The sequence below is a fragment of the Apium graveolens genome, chromosome 2, assembly GCF_009905375.1.
Source record: "Apium graveolens cultivar Ventura chromosome 2, ASM990537v1, whole genome shotgun sequence".
Taxonomy (NCBI): domain Eukaryota; kingdom Viridiplantae; phylum Streptophyta; class Magnoliopsida; order Apiales; family Apiaceae; genus Apium; species Apium graveolens.
Genome location: NC_133648.1, coordinates 159221105 through 159227858, shown reverse-complemented (window position 1 = coordinate 159227858; position 6754 = coordinate 159221105).

Here is a 6754-nt window from a genome sequence, read left to right as displayed (position 1 = left end):
TCTGTGGTGTATTTTATATTCGCAACGAGGTTGTTATTTTGATAAATGAATTGATTACTTACCCAACGTTCGGGAAGTAAGTCCATCTATTGAGTCGGCATAAGCAACATGGGCTCAGTGGGCGTCAATGAAAGTGTAAGTGGCTCAGTGGAAGTCCATCAAATATGTAAGTGGCTGAGTGGCAGTCCAGCATAAGGTCCTATTGCAGCCAGGGTGATGACCAGTGGGGAATTCGTCCATCTACTAGTAGAAAAGGTTACTTATTGGTATATTTTCCTGATCAGCAAGATATCAGGTTTAAGCCAAGGTTTTCTCCTTTCCAAATTCATTGGATATTACAACTCTGTTTATAATTTTCATAACAGAGGTATTCAAGGAGTGTATGAAATGTATATATATAGGTGTATATATATATCGGGACTTAATGAAGTATCTCGTAACTTCATTATTTATAATGATATTTCAAGGATTGAATCTATTCAAATCTTATCTTGTAGTCTCATCTATGTGATGAACTTTTGAAACTAATTATAACTTGAACGGTGGTAGTTCAAGTAGTATTCGGAAAAGATATAAGTATATTGGAGTATCTTGTAACTTCATCTTTTAAACTTATATCTAGTAAAGGATTATCTTATGCATGTCAAAGATTTTCAGAAAAACGTTGAGACAAGGTTAGATATATGAGATCACCTTGCAACGATATTGTTATACAGTTATAAACTGGAACTCTGTGTATATTATACATGTCAGAGGATTTCAAAGATTTTGAAAAGTATATATGTATATATATATACTGAATATTTTGCGACTTGGTCGCGTTAAGATATCAGCTTGGTTCATTTCTTCTTGACCAAGACTTTCATGAGTACAATGAGAATGCTCATATATTGTTAATTATTATACATATTATTTCGGTGGGCTTGTTGCTCACCCTTGCTTTCTTCTTTCATCACACAATAACAGATAGAAAAGATGAACAGGACCAAACTCCCAATTCGCAAGCGGTTAGGAAATATTCCCCAGTTTCCTGTAGGCGTTGATGCCGTTGTAGCTGAGGTAGGATCTACTAATAGGCTAGGCTTTTAACTTTTGATGTATCAGACTATGTATATTTATGAATTGTAATAATGGCAAAGAATATGTAAATTATTCAGAAACCCTTTTTAAGGTGAAATGGTTTATAATTGTGGAATAAAATGACTTGTGTTATTTTGGTATTCATCTCTGAGACTATAACTTGTGGTGTGTGTGTATATTGTGGGGTCACAGTACGCAACAGTTGGTTGACTGTTAAGATTAAGTATGGATAAGGGAAATGGAACTCGTGATAACCCGAATCCTCGACCCCAGATTTGGGGTGTTACATTGAACGAGATGGAGCGGAACGCACTCGTTCAGAAATTTATGATAAAAAAACAATAAATAGAAAAAAAGAGAAAAAAAGAATCAGTGTCATGCATAATTGATCATGAGTGGGCTCTTTAGTACTCGAGTTATTAATTTCTTAGGGTACTTTGTGCCTAGTGACCCAAGACTTTTATAGTCTGGGATCCCCTAACATAACGCTCGCTACATGTCTGCTATTGTATAAGTCTTTTGTGGACCTCACTCATTGCACGATCAAATAAGCATACTTGAGTTGTGTTATTGTGAATAAAAGCATGAATCCATAAAAACTCCTATATAAGTATTGAAGTGTTATAAGTTATTTTGAGTCTAGCTTTTTATTCTATGTATAACCTTGCGATTGTTTTGATAAGTAGTGAGTTATGATTGTCGATCTAGTAGCAATAGTATATCTGTAAGCATTTGCACACATGCTCGTCTCTGGTTTGTAGGTTGATTTGAGAGATTTGATTGATCTTTATGCGAATAATTGCATTTGCTGAGGTGTTGCTTATTGGTTGGCTTAGTCATTCTATGGGGATCATTGCATTCATATTAGTTGCATTCATGCATTTTTATTTCTTGTTTTTTGAGTCTATTTATGCTTGAGGAAGAGCATCGATTCAAGTTTGGGGGTGTTAAGTCGCATTTATGACACTTTATTATGCTCTAATAAGCTTTGGATTGGTGCATTTGTACTCAAGTTTGTAAGTGTTTCAACGTGTTTTCTAGTGTTTTTGCATTTCAGGCATTAATCTGTGAATCAGGTGAATTAGCATTATTTTGGTGCTAATATGGTGTCTAGGTGGCGTTAGAATAAAAAATCGTTGAAGTCGGCTCGAAACTGCAAGAAAAAGAAAAAGAAAAGAAGTTATTTCTGGCAGAAGCCCAGCGTTCCCGTGCTGAACAAGCGTGCGGCCGCGCCGAAGTACAGGAAGCCAGCATGCCCGCACTGATGAAGCGCGCGGCCGCACCGTATCGGGATAATAAAATCCTGATTCTATTATAATTCTGTTTTCTGGACTCCTGGGTTATTTGGACTGCTATATATTGATAACTAAGGATCATTTTTTAATAAGGAGACTTACCAGAGCACAAGGAGAAGACGACAAGAGACCTATAGCATAATTCATCAAAGGCGAAGATGATCTAGTTTATTCTTATAAATCTTTGTTTTGAGTTATAATCTTGGATGCTCATTTCTTGTTTTGTTGAACATATACTCTTGTTTGTACTTGTTCTATTTATTCGTTATAAAGACTATATTTTATATACCATGCTTTCATTGGAACCCACGTTGATTATGAGTCCGATGATGGGCTAATCGTTATCGTGGGGTTCTAACGGATTTATTTATGGATTTCTTTAGTTAAATTATTTGATGCCTTAGTATGTGGTGATTATATGATATCCTAGTATTGATTGTGCGTATTCGTCTTATGAGCGTCGCGAACTTATAAGATAGTGTATTAATTCTTAATGAAGCGAAAGTGAATTTAAGGATTTAGAACTTGCCATGCTAGCATAGGTTCATGTATTGCCATGCATGATTCGTAGGTAACTTTAACCATCTTACTTACCCAGTGTAATCAAGATAGATAACTTGTTCTTAAACCGTTATGTTGTCAAATTCTATAGACATATAGGGTCTCAATATAACTGGTGTCTATTCAGCTTCTATCTCTTTTGTGGATGTCTAGTAGTATGGTAATCGTGCAACGAAAGTTGGAGTTTATCAGTTTCGTGTTATCTGATTAGTGTCATCACCATTGCATGCTAAGGTTAAGATCAGTAAGGCTACTGAATGAAGTATTTAATGAAGTTAGAATCCCATGTTTGTCATACTTTTTAATTCAATCAATCTTATTCTCGTAGTTATAATTATTAGTTTAATTCTTAGTTATAAACAACCTCACTGCGTTATCGTCTTAGCATTGAATAATAACCATACATTGTTGCTTAAGTGCGTGAATTAATTAGTTAACCAATACAGTCTCTGTGGGAACGAACTAGAAAAGATTCTATACTACTTGTGAACTCATATACTTGTGTGTATTACTAGGGCATGTTTAGCGACTAACACATACCAAAACCTATTATACAATGGCACTCAACCTCTCGACGTCCTATCTTTCTATTTCTTAATCCTAATCCTAACCATTTATCCATTCCCGACAATCTAGGCTTGTTTCAGTGACTTATAACCTGTAGCTTTGATACGAAACCTATGACGCCCTCCAAACCCGGGTCAGAAGTTTGGGGTTCACAACACACACAAACCCAATATATAAACCTGTTTATGAAAGTAATATATGCAATGACCCTACTTACCATAACCACGGATCACAACAGGTTAAAGTATGAAAATAATCCACCATCCTAACTTTTATTACATCATACCAAATCCCAACTAGTTCAACTTACAACTGATAGTGAAAGCATTCTTACAAACTTACATAACCCAAAACTAAATATAAAGCTCTTGCTATCTAGATCCAAATTAACCTGGAATCCTAGATCGCACACTGGACTGAGAATCCTCATTACCATCCATTTCCTTTTTAACTGTAAAATAACATAAACAGATTTGCAAGAGTGAGCTAACTAGCTCAGCAAGTCATAATAGCAATAACTGAGGTTAAACAATGATCAATTGAAAGCTTCAGGAGAATCAAGTTTCTTGTCAAATAATCATTAGAATTGGATATTCTTTTTAAATTTTAAAACTAAGGTTAGGCTGTTGATCAGTCACGCTCTAACCCGAGCAAGGCACACATCTCTACTCTCTATACTGGATCCAAGGCACACATTGGCCTAATATGACCACGAATCTGGTCCGACCACGAATCTGGTCCACATTTATAAAACCATCCAATTCTAAATCAATCCAATATGATAATCATTGTAATTTAATTAAACACAATCATAATTAACATTGATAAAGCATTTATCTCAGAGCATAAAATATTTCATAGGTATCACCTGTGACGCCCTCCAAACCCGGATCAGAAGTTTGGGGTCCACAATATACACATACATACACCATATTTAAACCTATTTAGAAATATAATAATATATATACAATGACCCTACTTACCATATTCCATGGATCGAAACAGTTTAAAGTATGCCCACAAGCCACATCCTTATTTATATTACAATCGTTCCAAATCCCAGTTTATTTATCTTACAAAGGAAGTAAACTTTATTACAAACTATCAATACAAACTAAGCCAAACATTATCTGTAAGCTTATCCCATTTCAAAATGGATACATAGCTCGCACGCTTGTCTGGGGATCCTCGCTACCACCAACTTCCTTTTTTACTGGAAAAGAATATAAACAGATTTGCAAGAGTGAACTAACTAGCTCACCAAGTCATAACGACAACACTGAGATTAAACAATGATCAATTGAAATCATATAATTAAAATTGAATATTCACTTTTATTTTAAAAACCAAGGTTAGGCTGCTGATCAGTCACGCACTAACCCCGAGCAAGGCTCCCAACTTTGCTCTATAAACTGGATCCAAGGCACACATTGTCCTATCATGACCACGAATCCGGTCCGACCACGAATCTGGTCCATATTTAAAAATAATCTAATTCTATAATAACAATATGATAAACAATGTAAATCAATTAACTGAATCATAATCAACATATATCTCGAAGCATAGGGTAAATCATAATTCCATGAAGGTATAATAAGGAATTCAAAAAGATTGGCTTTTAATCAAGGAAAGAATCAGAGAGTAGAAGACCAAGGGTTCAAGGGTTACAAGGATTGGTCTTCTATTATACAAGGAATAAGGGTTGGTATGTGAAGCAATCTCATATCAAGAATCAGTATGTGGTAGATATGTATTTGTGGAGTAGTATCAGATATGCGTGGTTTGTATCCAAGAATTCAACAATCAAGGGTTTACAAGGAATCATGATTGCGGCTCAAGATCAATAAGAATCCGGGTTTAGGGTTAAGTACTTCAAAGTATTTGCAATATAGAACAAGAGCTATTTGGAATAGCATAATGAAGAGAGTTCAAAGGCACTTGTAATATATCACAAGAAAGAGCAGAAACACTTGCCTGATTAATTCGCTTTTACTCTACTTGTAATGAAGAGAGTTTGAGAATACTTGCAATTATAGTACAAGAAAGTTCAGGGATACTTGCCTTATCAATCCGCTTTTACTTTACTAACACTATCAATTGGTTCCCACCCACTGACTACTTTTTTTTCTTTTTATGTCTCGCTTCCTCTGTTAAACATCATATTTATGTATCAACACTAATTCTCATCTCGTTCTATTCATTACAAGCTTCTAACTACCCTTCGTTTTATCCAAATCCGACATACAGATTGAAAGTTATGAATAAAATCGTCAAACCATGCACATGTAGTCATATTATACATCATTCTGGTCACATATAACATGTAGCACATAAGATATTCAATTAAAATAATTATTCGAAGAAGATTCGGGATTAAAATGATTTTCCCGGTATTTAATACGAATTTTTAAACATTTTTAGGAATTAAAACGGGTCTTCGAATCATTTTATAATCAAATAACAGGGTTCGAACACCCGAATATGACTTTAAAATGATTTAATAATAATTATTGAGCTTTGAAAATAATTTTAAATAATATTTGAAAGCTCGAAACTATTTTTTGGAGTTTTTAAACCCAATAAATAATTAAATCTAATTATTAAATCAATTAAAATTATTTAATAATTAATTAATCAATTAATATTTAAATTAGTTGACTAATTAAATAATTAATTACAAACTAATATTAATTAAATAATTAAGATTTATTTTTAAATTAAAAATAATTTTCAGAAATTAAAAATTGAATTTTTTTAAAATTTCTAAGGGCATTCGACAAGGGGAACCAATGTCACCCTACATCTTTGCCATGTGCATGCAGATTTTGTCTTGCATTTTCAACAAGGTTCCTCATGATTTTAAATACCACTGGCGTTGCAAAGATATGGGCCTCACACACCTGTTCTTTGCTGATGATGTCCTTTTCTTTTCGCATGGTTCTCAAAGCTCTGTCAAGCACATCATGGACTTCATAGCAACCTTTTCTTCATGGAATGGTCTTTCCCCCAATATCCACAAAAGTAACAGCTTCTTGTGCAATTGTGATCAGGATTTTGTGGAGTGGTTTAATTCTCTTCTGATTCCTCGAGGTAACCTGCCAATTAAATTTCTGGGCATCCCTTTGATCACCTCGCAGCTTTCTGTTAATGACTGCATGGCCCTTATCACTAAAATCATGAAAAGACTCAATGCTTGGACCACTTTGATGCTTTCCTTTGCTGGAAGATGCTTACTCATCAAATCTATT